The following is a 13204-nucleotide window of genomic DNA, read 5'->3' as shown; positions in this document are numbered from 1 at the left end:
GAGACCTTTTTCCCTAAGGTCAGGAACACAACAGGGATATGCACTCTCACCACTGTTGTTCAACATAGTACTAGAAGTCCTTCCTCAGCGTCAGACAACAAAAAGCAATAAACGGTATGTCCAAATGGCAAAGAAGAAGTTAAACTCTGACTCTTCAGAGGTGACAAGATGCTGTGTATGGAGAACCCAAAAGACTCCACCCTAAAATTGCTAGAACTCTTACAGCAATTCAGCAATGTGGCAGGATATAAAATCAAAGCACAGAAATCAATTGCATTTCTGTACACTAACAATGAGGCTAAAGAAAGAGAAATTAAGGAATCGATCCCATTTTCAATTGTGCCAAAATCTGTAAGACACCCAGGAATAAACCTAACCAAAGAGGTAAAGGATCTATACTCTAAAAACTACAAAAAGCTTATGAAATAAATTGAAGATACAAAGAAATGGAAAACACTTTATGTTCACGGATTGGAAGAATAAATATTGTGAAAATGTCTATGCTACCCAGAGCAATTTACACATTCAATGCAATCCCTATCAAAATACCATGAGCTTCAGCGGTTTAGCGCCTGCCTTTGGCCCAGGGCGCGATCCTGGAGTCCCAGGATCGAGTCCTGCATCGGGCTCCCAGCATGGAGCCTGCTTCTCCCTCCTCCTGTGTCTCTGCCTCTCTCTCTCTCTCTATGTCTATCATAAATAAATAAATAAATAAATAAATAAATAAATAAATAAATCTTTAAAAAAAATACCATGAGCTTCCTTCACAAATAATCTTAAGATTTGTTTAGAACCAGAAAAGATTCCAAATAGCCAGAGCGATGGTGAGAAAGAATACCAAACCTGGGTATCACAATGTTCTCATATCACATCATATCATATCATAATATAGCTACTTTACAAGGCTGTGGTCATCAAGACAGTGTGGTACTGGCACAAACACATACACATAGATCAATGAAACAGAATAGAGAACCCAGAAATGGACCCTCAACTCTATAGTCAAGTAATATTCAACAGAGAAGGAAAGAATGTCCAATGGAAAAAAAGTCTCTTCAACTAATGGTGTTGGGAAAAGTGGACGGCAACATGCAGAAGAATGAAACTGGACCACTTTCTTACACCATACACAAAAATAAACTTAAAATGGATGAAAGATCTAAATGTAAAATAGAAATCCATCAAAATCGTACAGGAGAACACAGGAAACAACCTTTTTGACCTCAGCTGCAGCAACTTTTTGGAAGATGTGTCTAAAGGCAAGAAAAACAAAAGGAAAAATGAACTATTGGGACTTCGTCAAGATAAAAAGCTTCAGCACAACAAAGGAAACAGGTGAAAAAACTAAAAGGCAACCTACAGAATGGGAGAAGATATTTGCAAGTGACAAATCAGACAAAGGGCTAGTATCCAAAATCTATAAAGAACTTATCAAACTCAACACCCAAAAAACAAAAATTACAGTCAAGAAATGGGCAGAAGACCTGGACAGATATTTCTCCAGAGCAGACCTACACATGGCCAACAGACACATGAAAAATGCTCCGTATCACTTCCCATCAGAGAAATACATATCAAAACCACAGTGAGATACCCCTCAGGCCTCTCAGAACAGCTAAAGTGAACAACTCTGGAAACAACAGATGTTGGTAAGGATGTGAAGGGGAACCGTCTTACACTGTTGGTGAGAATGCAAACTGGTGCAGCCACTCTGGAAAAACAGTGTGGAGGTTCCTCAAAAAGTTAAAAATAGAGCTACCCTCTGACCCAGCAATTGTACTACTGGGTATTTATCCAAAGGATACAAACATTGATTTGAAGGTGCATATGCACCACAATGTTTATAGCAACAATGTCTACAATGGCCAAACTATGGGAAGAGCTGAAATATCCATCAACAGATGACTGGAAAAAGAAGAAGTGAGATAGATGATATAGAAATAGAAATAGAAATAGATATATAGATATATAATGGAATATTACTCAGCCACTAAAAATGAATACTTACCATTTACATCAACATGGATAGAACTAGAGGGTATTATGCTAAGCAAAATAAGTCAGTCAGAGAAAGACAAATACCATCTGATTTCACTCATATGTGGAATTTAAGAAATAGAACAAATGAACATTGGGGAAGGGAAGGAAAAATAAGATAAAAACAGAAAGGGAAAAAAAACATGAGAGACTCTTAACTATAGGAAACAAACTGAGGGCTGCTGGAGGGGAGGTGGGGGAGGATGGGGTAATTGGGTCATAGGCATTAGGAGGGCACTTAATGTAATGAACATTGGATGTTATAAGCAACTGATGAATCACTAACCTCTACCACTGAAACTAATTATATAGTATTTGTTAACTAAATTGAATTCATTTTTTAAAGATTTTTTATTTATCTATTTATTCATGAGAGACAGAGAGAGAGAGAGAGAGAGAGAGAGACAGAAACACAGGCAAAGGGAGAAGCAGGCTCCATGCAGGGAGCCCAATGTGGGACTCCAGGATCACGCCCTGGGCCGAAGGCAGACACCAAACTGCCAAGCCACCCAGGGATTCCCCTAAATTGAATTTAAATTAAAATTTTTTTAAAGAGAAAAGAAAAGCAGGTCTCCGGACCAGCAACATCAGCATTTTCTGGCAGTCTATTAAAAAGCATTTGTTAGTCCCCACTCAGGCCTATGGAATTGAATCTGCAGTTCGACAAGATTTCTGGCTATGTACATATGCCTTAAAGCTTTAGAAAATGTTCTAGACAGCAAGTACTAAAGAAGCTTAGGATGTCAAGGGTTGACCAGTGACATACAGGATTCAATGCCAGATGACAACCTTTTAATTAGTTACATGAAAATTGTTCTGTGTTAGTTTCTCTAAAAGTGCATGATTTCCTGGTTGTTTTATTTGCATTTAAGGAAGTCATTAGTGAAAACCTCATGTTGCTTATTTGTAAAGATATGGAAGATACAAAGCTTTTGGATGCAGGTCTAGCGGTACCAACCAACTTTCCATACTTACCCATTTTACAAGTATTCCACACTCTGCCATTGGGAGTAAAAGCTGCTACAGCCAGCCTTGACACAAATTTGGCAACATGTATTACAACCTCAACAATGATCAGTCAACACCTGTCATTTCTGCCAGCCCACTGCCCCGCCTTTAGGTAGCAAAATCACCTTTTCTTTTAAAAAAAAAAAAGATGAATGGATAAAGAAGATGTGGTTTATGTATACAATGGAATATTCCTCAGCCATTAGAAACGACAAATACCCACCATTTGCTTCAACGTGGATGGAACTGGAGGGTATTATGCTGAGTGAAGTAAGTCAATCGGAGAAGGACAAACATTATATGTTCTCATTCATTTGGGGAATATAAATAATAGTGAAAAGGAATATAAGGGAAGGGAGAAGAAATGTGTGGGAAATATCCAAAAGGGAGACAGAACATAAAGACTCCTAACTCTGGGAAACGAACTAGGGGTGGTGGAAGGGGAGGAGGGTGGGAGGTGGGGGTGAATGGGTGATGGGCACTGAGGTGGGCACTTGAGGGGATGAGCACTGGGTGTTATTCTGTATGTGGGCAAACTGAACACCAATAAAAAATACATTTATCATATAAAAAAATAAAAATAAAAATAAAAAATATCTCCATTTTCATACTTTGATGATTAGGTAGAGCTCATCCCAACTGCTCACACCCACTCTCTGGCTCAAATATGATCCAGGTCTGCCCTCATGGTGTCCTGAGTGGCTGTTTTAGCAATGGTCATGTGATCTAATCAGAGCTGATCATCATCAACCCTTAGACTTGTCAGATGGCATTCTGAGCTGGGAAAACATAAATCAGATCATCCTTCCTACAAAAGAAAGAAAATCCACCAGCCAAAGAAGAGCCACTAACAGGAAACAGAACCAAGAGATGGGAAAGAATCTGAGACAGAATTCTGAGGCCAAGAGAAGCCCTCAAGCTGCCCCCCCACCAAATTTCTCCACTCAGGCTCTCCTCTGCTGATTTGGTTTTTGTTTTGTTAACATTTTATTCATTCATTAATTCATTCATTAATTCATTCATTTGAGAGAAAGAACACTTCAACACAAGCAGGGGGAGGGCCAAAGGGAGAAGAAGCAGCAGACTCCCCACTGAGCAAGGAGCCTGACCCAGGACTCGATCTCAGGACCCCAGGGTCATGATTTGAGCTGAAGGCAAACACTTAACTGACTCAGCCACCAGGTGCCCCTCCTCAGCTGTTTTTAAAATTGCTTTGCGGGAAGCCTGGGCAGCTCAGTGGTTGCCTTCAGCCCAGAGAATAATCCTGTAGTCTTGGGATAGAGTTCCACATCGGGCTCCCTGGAGTGTGCTTCTCTCTTGGCCTATGTTCTGCCTCTGTCTCTCATGAATAAATAAACAAAAACTTTAAAAATAAAATAAAATTACTTTGAAAAAGCTTTCTGGGGCACCGGGGTGGCTCAGTGGTTGAGCGTCTGCTTTTGGCTCAGGACGTGATCCCAGAGTCCCAGGACTGAGACCTACATCAGACTTCCTGCGGGGAGCCTGCTTCTCCCTCCGCCTATATCTCTGCCTTTCTCTGTCTCTCATGAACATATATAAATAAACTCTTAAAAAAATAAAAGGAAGAAAGGAAAAGCTTCCTGTTACTTGTAGCTGAAAGAGTACCAATTAATACTGATTAAGAAAATAGTTGATGGGTGGAATAGGTGATGGGGATTAAGGAGTGCACTTGTTTGTGATGAGCAGTGGATAATGTATGGAATTACTGAATCACTATATTGTACACCTGAAAGTAATATAAAACACTATGTCAATTATACTGAAATTAAAATAAAAACTTAATAAATAAAAAATAATCAGAGATACATATAAAGATCTATTTAAGAGATTCATTTTTATGGCCTATTTTCCTTACGCGTTTTACAAATAAAATGAAACACTGATGAGGAAAAGCAGCATTTAGGAGAGTGAAATCACTCTATTACCATTTTGTCTGTTCTTTTAAATATCTTTTTGTTCCTCCTTAATTAACATTAGATGATATTTCAAAGGGGGATTTTTTTTGTTGTTGTCAACTGACAAAAAAAATAAAAGGATGCTTTCAAATCTAAGAGCTAAAGCACTACTTACATTGGCCAAAAGAAAAAAAAAATTCAACAATAAAAGTTAAGTAAATTATGACACACTAATAAAATGAAATACTATAGTGACATTAAAATCATTTTAGACTAAGAAAGATGGGAAAATGACTAATATTTCACTGAATAAAAAAGAAATTATTAAAAAAATCACATGGTATTAACTTAATTTTTTAAACATAAATAGAACTAAGAGAGAGAGGAAAGCCTGGATGAAATATGCCAAAAATGTCATTAAAAGTGATTCTCACTGGTGGGATTACAAATCATTTTTAAAAAATTATTTCTCTTAATTTCCAAACTTCTTGTAATTAATTAATATGCAATTTTAAAATAAGCAATAATTCATTTAGGGGACAGATTTAATATCTCTTAAAGGAACTTTTTGGCAATAGTGTTCCTATTCCAAATTCCAAAAAATTAACAAGTTAAGAATGAGAAGAATTGTTAGAATTTCTTTTTCTTAATTCTTTTACAAAATGTAAAGCAAACGTGAAAATCTGAAATTGGAAAACACCTAAACATATAATTGGCATATATTAATAAATCAAGTTAAATGACCCAGATTATGACCTCTTTTACTTGGCATTTATTTTCAACAGTCATAAGCAGTCTTAATAGTCTCTTCACCTGGCTGGCTCAGTCAGTAGAGCATGGGACTCCTGACCTTGGGGTTGTAAATTCAAGCCTCATGTTGGGTGCAGAGATTACTCAAAACAAAAAAAAAATTAAAGGGACGCCTAGGTGGCTCAATGGTTGAGCATCTGCCTCCAGCTCAGGATGTAGCCCCGAAGTCCTGGGATCAAATTCCGCATTGGGCTCCCCACAGGGAGCCTGCTTCCCCCTCTGCCTGTGTCTCTGCCTCTGTGTCTGTGTGTGTGTGTCTCGTGAATAAATAAAATCTTTTAAAAAAATAAAAAATATTAAAAAATAAATAGTCCCTTAATAAATTAAATAAATAAAAAATAGTCTCATAGTCTTATAAGGCTCATCCTGAAGGGTTTAAACTAAGAAAGAAATGATGGCAGCTGGCAATTCCTTGAGCAAGAAATAGGATTCTAAGACCACACTGAGGGAAATCTGATGAAACAGAGTAGAACAGGACCAGCCTGTGTTTTCCAGAGACATTGTTCTATACTCCACTAAGCCCTCAAAACTATTTATGTCAGCCCAATATAGCAGTAAAACCCAGTGAAGAGTATCATTTGGGTAAGCTGGCAGGTCAGATTCCAAAAGGGCAATCGTCAGAGCTGATCATAGAGGGGAAACAGGTAGGTGTGGCTACAAAAGGAAGGAAAATGAAACCTAGAGGTCTAAGAAGGTTGGAGAAAGGCAGAGTGATCAGAGAACATGCGGTTGAACTAAGAAGGTGGCAAGAAGCATCAACCAGAGAAAAAAAGATGGTTTTATTTCAAGGAAACTGAATTTTTAAACTCAAGCCCTGACTCAAAAAGTTTGCTCCAACATAGGATTTTTAGGGCAGTGAAATTATTCTGTATGATACTATAATGGTAGATACTCGTCATTATACATTTGTCAAAACCCATATGACACCAAGAGTGAACCATGTTGTAAAGTATGAACTTTTGGTGATAATGATGGTGTCACCGTAGGCTCATTAATTGCAGCAAATGTATCACTCTGGTGCCAGGTGTTAATAATGGTCTCGATGTGGCAGAGGGAGGGAATGATCTGTGGGAACTCTGTACCTCCCAACTTTGTTCAACTTTGCTGTGAACCTCAAATTGCTCTAAATACAGTCCATTATTTTTTAAATGCTTTTTGGTTTCAAAGAACTAAACTAATTTGGCCCCCAACCTCCCTCAAATTTTTATCCTTAAAATAAGTAGGAGATGTGAATGATAGAAGCAGGTCTAAGTCCACCATCACTGTGGCCACAGAATCAATCAGTCTTCCAAGAAACATCAAAAAAATGTGATGCAGGAAAACTGAGTGGTCTGGGTCTCTACCTGGGCTGGGCTCTTCACCACAACTAGGCTCTCCAGTCAGGAAAACTGACTGTCTTTAAATGGCCTAAAAGGAACAAAATTAACATGCCTATGACATGATACAAACCATATCACAGTCTTCCAAATCCAAATCATCATGGCAACAACAAATTTAGGCCTTATCCTTAATCATGTGTTTTGCTTCTTGAGTAGTGGTGATGTGCTGTGTACACCGCTTAGAGCACACCAGATGAAATCCCAAATAAGACGGAATGAATCTTGAGACTACTCTCTCCAAAAGAATCAACTCATGTGGAAGGCATTAGGATTTATCTTCTTTGAGGCTGTGTACATGTTAAGTATTTCCCCTTTGCAAGCCCATCATTGTGTAAAAGTGCCAAAAGCACAACACATTATTAATAGTGAAAAAGGAAAAAAAAAACTTTTTTTAAAGTTCTTTGATAGTGCTCCATAAATCAAGATGGAACTGCTCTCCTACTCCCTCCTACTTATTTTGTTCCTATGAACACATTAGATAGCCTAGGTATCTAGATCTAAACCTCCTCCCCACCTCACTCTGCCACCACATAACACTATAAAGAAATGTTTTTAAACATTTGTCTTATTTAAGGGGCACCCAGGTGGCTCAGTTGGTTAAGGTGATCTTGGCTTGATCTTGGCTCAGGTCAGGATTGCAGGGTCCTGAGATTGAGCCCCCCCCCCCCCCTTGGGCTCTGCACTCAGGGTGGAGCCCGCTTAAGATTTTCTCTCTCTCTTCCAATGCCCCTTCCCCCCTCTAAAAATTTTAAATAAAATACTAAGAAAATAACTGCTTTGTTTTTCTGGAGTAATTTCAAAGTATAACTACCTCACTGCTATAAAATATGCAGTTAAAGCTACTGCTTTAATTTTCCAACACTCTGAAACCCATATTTTCAAGAGTTATGGAATGAAGTTTTATGTTTCAATAGATCTAAATTTAGTTCTCTTCCAGGAAAAAAAAGGCAAAGAGGTTGGAGGAAGATCAAGATTAAAATACTCTGATTTGCACATTTTGACAAAATCTTTCAAATTTCTCAATATATACACCCGCTGACTGAGCAATTCCACCTCTAGGAATTTTTCACAAATATATTTGTATATTCACATGAATGTGTACATAAAATGATATCCACTGCTGCATCATCTATACCAATAAAAACTGGAAACAACCTAATGTCTATGAATTGTTTAAATAAGTATCATGTACCAATTTTTCTAAATGAGGTTGATGTATCTATGTTTTGCTATGAAAAGAGGTCCATCGTATACTGTTGAGAGGGAAAAGGCAAATTACAGAACAATTTTAACGACTTGTCTGGATGAGAATTTAGCGCCCAACTTGCCTCAAGTTCCACGAGACAGCCAAACCTCCGCTTCGAAGTTCGATGCTAGGGAGCCTCGAAAAAGCCTTCTCTGCTCCTGCCTGCAGCGAGCTCGCCAAGACGCCGCTGGGAGCGCACGGCCGGACGGGGTCCTGCGTTCCCGGCGCAGCTCGAGCCCGCGCCCGCGCCCCCGCCCGCCCCGCCCCGCCCCGCCCCCTGCGGCCGCGCAGCTTTCGTTTCCCGCAGAACCGAAAGCGAAACTCAGCGAGGGGCGGGCTGCGCAGGCGGCCTCCGCGTGTGGGGCAGGTCGCGCCCGGGACGCCCCGCCCTCCCCGGGGGCTCGGGGACCCGGCGACCGCCGTCCTGGGGGGCTGCTGAGGCGACCCCGGGAGCCACACGTGTGCCCTTGGGAAGATGTGCTGCTGTTGGTGGGACCGTGACCTGGGGCAGCCACTCTGGGAAGCTGAGGGTCCTCGAAGAGCTAGAGATAGACCTGCCCTGCGACCCAGCGGTTGCCCTGCTGGGGATTTACCCCAGAGATGCAGATGCAGTGAAGCGCCGGGACACCTGCACCCCGATGTTTCTAGCAGCAATGGCCACAACAGCCAAACTGTGGAAGGAGCCTCGGTGTCCATCGAAAGATGAATGGATAAAGAGGATGTGGTTTATGTATACAAGGGAATATTCCTCAGCCATTAGAAATGACCAATACCCACCATTTGCTTCGACGTGGATGGAACTGGAGGGTATTATGCTGAGTGAAGTAAGTCAATCGGAGAAGGACAAACATTATATGGTCTCATTCATTTGGGGAATATAGATAATAGTGAAAGGGAATAGAGGGGAAGGGAGGAGAAATGTGTGGGAAATATCAGAAAGGGAGACAGAACATAAAGACTGCTAACTCTGGGAAACGAACTAGGGGTGGTGGAAGGGGAGGAGGGCGGGGGTGGGGGGACTGGGTGACGGGCGCTGAGGGGGGCACTTGACGGGATGAGCACTGGGTGTTATTCTGTATGCTGGCAAATTGAACACCAATAAAAAATAAATTTATAAAAATAAAAAAATAAAAAATAAATAAAGATCTGTGCTGTGCTTGCGGTCCTTGCGGTCCTTGCCCTTTGCCTGAAAGTCCAAGAATACAGGGGTCTTTTTTTTTTTTTTTTTTGACACTTTAGGATCCTGGTAATTAGGATGCGCCTTACAGTCGTTTGTCACATTTTGTCTTTCATTATCACAAAATCGTGCATCGTGAACTCAATGGCTGTAGGTTCACTGAGATGTGGCGCCCAGGACGACGTCTTTGTGCTGTGTCCTGCTGCCACTCTGAGGAGCCAGCAGAGGACAGACATGGGACAGTGGGAAAAGGGGGAAAGAAGTCAACTATTTACTCCTCCTTAGAACTTAGGGTGGTGAGATCTAACAAGATGGTGCTCTTTGAACGCACTGGTTGACATTTCTCAAAACTAGGCAAGAAAGAGGGTTTTTTTTTTTTCATTTTTTTTTTATTGAAGTTTGATTTGCCAACGTATAATATAACACCCAGGGCTCATCCCATCAAGTGCTCTCCTCAGTGCCCATCACCCATTACCCCATCCCCCACCCACCTCACCTTCCACAACCCTTTGTTTGTTTCCCAGAGTTAGGAGTCTCTCGTGGTTTGTCTCCCTCTAATTTTTCCCACTTAGTTACTCTCCTTCCCTTATAATCTCTTTCACTATTTCTTATATTCCCCGTATGAGTGAAACCATATGATTGACCTTCTCCCACTGACTTACTTCACTCAGCATAATACCTTCCAGTTCTATCCATTTTGAAGCAAATGATGGGTATTCATCTCTTCTGATGGCTGAGTAATATTCCATTGTATACATAGACCACGTCTTTTTATCTATTCATCTGTGGAAGGACATGGAGGCTTCTTCCACAGTTTGGCTATTGTGGACATTGCTGCAATGAACTTTGGGGTGCAGGTGTCCCCGTGTTTCACCACATCTGTATCTTTGGGGTAAATACTGCAAGAAAGAGTTTAAATTGAACCTGAGTAATAATGGTTTCAAAATAAAGTTTGGGCCCTGAGAAGTATTTTCTGTAGCTTGCACAGTGTCACTGAAAATTGCTAATGGATTTCGTTCTCTTTTCCCTTTTTAATTTAAAGTGCAAGACAAAAAGCCACACCTAAGTGCTAAAATTGAAATTCTGCCTAAAAATTTGGTCAGAGAGGAAGAAGCTTGGCTGACTTTATGGGATTATCTAGTTATTCTCCTTAGAGAAAAGTTAATTGTCAAAAATGATGAACAATTTATAGAACCTGATGCTAATTTTTGTTCTAGGAAAAGGACGGACTTTTTGCATGGGATAGGGGCAAGTGGTGTTTTAAGAAAAAGGAAAAATGGGCAGCCCAGGTGGCTCAGCAGTTTAGCGCCGCCTTCAACCCAGGGTCTGATCCTGGAGATCCGGGATCCAGTCCCACTTCAGGCTCCCTGCATGGAGCTTGCTTCTCCCTCTGCCTGTGTCTCTGCCTCTCTCTCTCTCTCTCTCTCTCTCTGTGTCTCATGAATAAATTTTTTAAAAAAAGAAAAAGGAAAAAAATCAATGACTAATAAAGTACATAATTGGTAGTTCTTTCCATAGCTCATTTGTCCACAAACACATCTATTTTCAGGTGACCGGTTTGCTCTTTTTCTCTCCACAACTTGTCTATTTTCCTCTGCATTTTATCAAGATGTGCCTTTTTATTTTAAATTTTATTTTATTTTGCATGGTTCCTAAAACAAATTATACATTTGCTTTTCAGGTATATAGATTGAATCTCTCTCATAGAATTCCTTTGGGTAAACAAACATATTCTCTTAAGAAGAAGTGAGTGGAGATAAATTGAAGCTGTCAACAGAACTCTTAAGTTTCAATTTCCTGGCATGGATGACAGGGTGGAACTAAAACAGTACTGGTTAGCATCTATTACTTTTCCTAAATTATTCTGTATCCTCTGGGAATTTATTGCCTTAATGGAGGACTCTTTAAATCAAATATTTTATATTTGGAAAATAAACAGAGAAGTTACAAAAATATTACAATACCCCATATACTCTTTACTTAGTATTAACATTGCAGTACAGTTGCTTAATTACTTTTCCCTCTTGTGTACACACACGCACACACACACACCCTGTATATATTTTACATCAGTGTTGTTTTGTTTGCTGAACTATTTGGGAGGAAATTGCATATCAAGATTCACCACCCCTAGATAATCCAAAGTATTTCCTAAGATCAAAGAAATTTTCTTACATAAAGCAAGGGCAATTGTCAAAATCTGGAAATTTAATATTGATACAATACAATTTTCTAATGTATACAGTAAATATTTAAATGTTGCCAATTATCCCAACTTGTCCTTTATATTAACTCTTTTTTACCTGTAGAGAATCCAAGCCATAATATTATTCATTTGGGTTTTTTATTATTAAATGTTATATTTTGAGATAATTGTAGAGTCACAGTACATGTAGAAATACAGCAGAGAAATTTCACTTTTCTCATCCTGTAAAACTATGGCATACATCAAAACCACAGTATTGACACCCATGCAGTCAATGTCAGTACAGGATGTTTCCATCAACACAAGAATCCCTCATGTTGGGACACCTGGGTGGCTCAGTGGTTGAGCATCTGCTTTCGGCTCAGGGCATGATTCTGGGGTGCTGGGATTGAGTCCCACATCGGGCTCCCTGCAGGGAGCCTGCTTCTCCTTCTGCCTGTGTCTCTGCCTCTCTCTCTCTCATGAATAAATAAATAAAATCTTTTTAAAAATTCCTCATGTTGCACTTTTATACCCACACCTAATTCCTTCCTGCCCTGCCTTCTCCTCATCTGGTATTACTCATCTGTTCCCCTTTTCACTACTTTGTCATGTATTTGGAATCATACAGTATGTAAACTTTGGAATAGTTCTTTTTTCACACAGTAATTCTCTGAAGACATATCCAGATTATTGAGTATATCAATACTTTTTTCCTTTTTATTGCTGAGTAGTATTCCATGGTACCACAATTTGTTTAATGATCCATATGTTGAAGAATATCTAGATTATATCCAGAATTTTTATAGGTTTCAGAGGTAGAATTCAGTGATTCATCAGTTGCATATAACACCCAGTGCTCATTTCATCAAGTGACCTGCTTAATGCCCATCACCCAGTTACCCAATCCCCCCACCAACCACCCCTCAGTTTGTTCCCTAGAATTAAGAATCTCTTATGGTTTACTTCCCTCTCTGTTTTTTTTTCCCCTCTCTGTTTTTATCTTATTTTATTTTTCCTTCCCTTCCCCTATGTTCATCTGTTTTGTTCCTTAAATTCCACATGAATGAGATCAGAAGTTAGGTGTCTTTCTCTGACTTATTTTGCTTAGCATAACACCCTCTAGTTGCATCCACATCCTTGCAAATAGCAAGATTTCATTCTTTTGGATGGCTGAGTCATATTCCTTTGTGTTTATATACACCAGTTCTTCTTTATCCAGTCATCTCTCCATGAACAACTGGGCCCTTTCCATACTTTGGCCATTGTAGATATTGCTGCTACAAACATTGAGATGCAGTGCCCCTTCCAATCACTATGCTGTATCCTTTGGAAAAAATACCTATAGTGCAATTGTTGGGTCATAGGGTAGCTCTATTTTTAATCTTTTGAGAAACTTCCATACTATTTTCCAGAGTGGCTGCACCAGTTTGCATTCCCACCAAC

The 13204-nt window shown here is 39.7% G+C and overlaps 1 protein-coding gene across 6 annotated transcripts in view; it reads right to left on the bottom strand.

Moving 5' to 3' along the window:
• USP18 (ubiquitin specific peptidase 18) overlaps positions 1–8641 on the bottom strand; it is a 75620-nt gene extending 66979 nt beyond the window's left edge. For 4 of the 6 annotated variants that reach the window (XM_077871777.1, XM_077871780.1, XM_077871779.1 and 1 more), the window contains exon 1: positions 8479–8640. The gene's annotated coding sequence lies outside the window, so the exon portion shown is untranslated. Of the gene's footprint in view, positions 1–8478 lie in introns of all 6 variants that reach the window. The other 2 variants (XM_077871782.1, XM_077871783.1) reach the window with 1 other exon arrangement.
• Between the last annotated feature and the right edge of the window lie 4563 nt (positions 8642–13204).

Source organism: Canis aureus, chromosome 25, assembly GCF_053574225.1.
Source record: "Canis aureus isolate CA01 chromosome 25, VMU_Caureus_v.1.0, whole genome shotgun sequence".
Lineage (NCBI taxonomy): Eukaryota > Metazoa > Chordata > Mammalia > Carnivora > Canidae > Canis > Canis aureus.
This window is presented reverse-complemented; position numbering and strand designations above follow the sequence as displayed.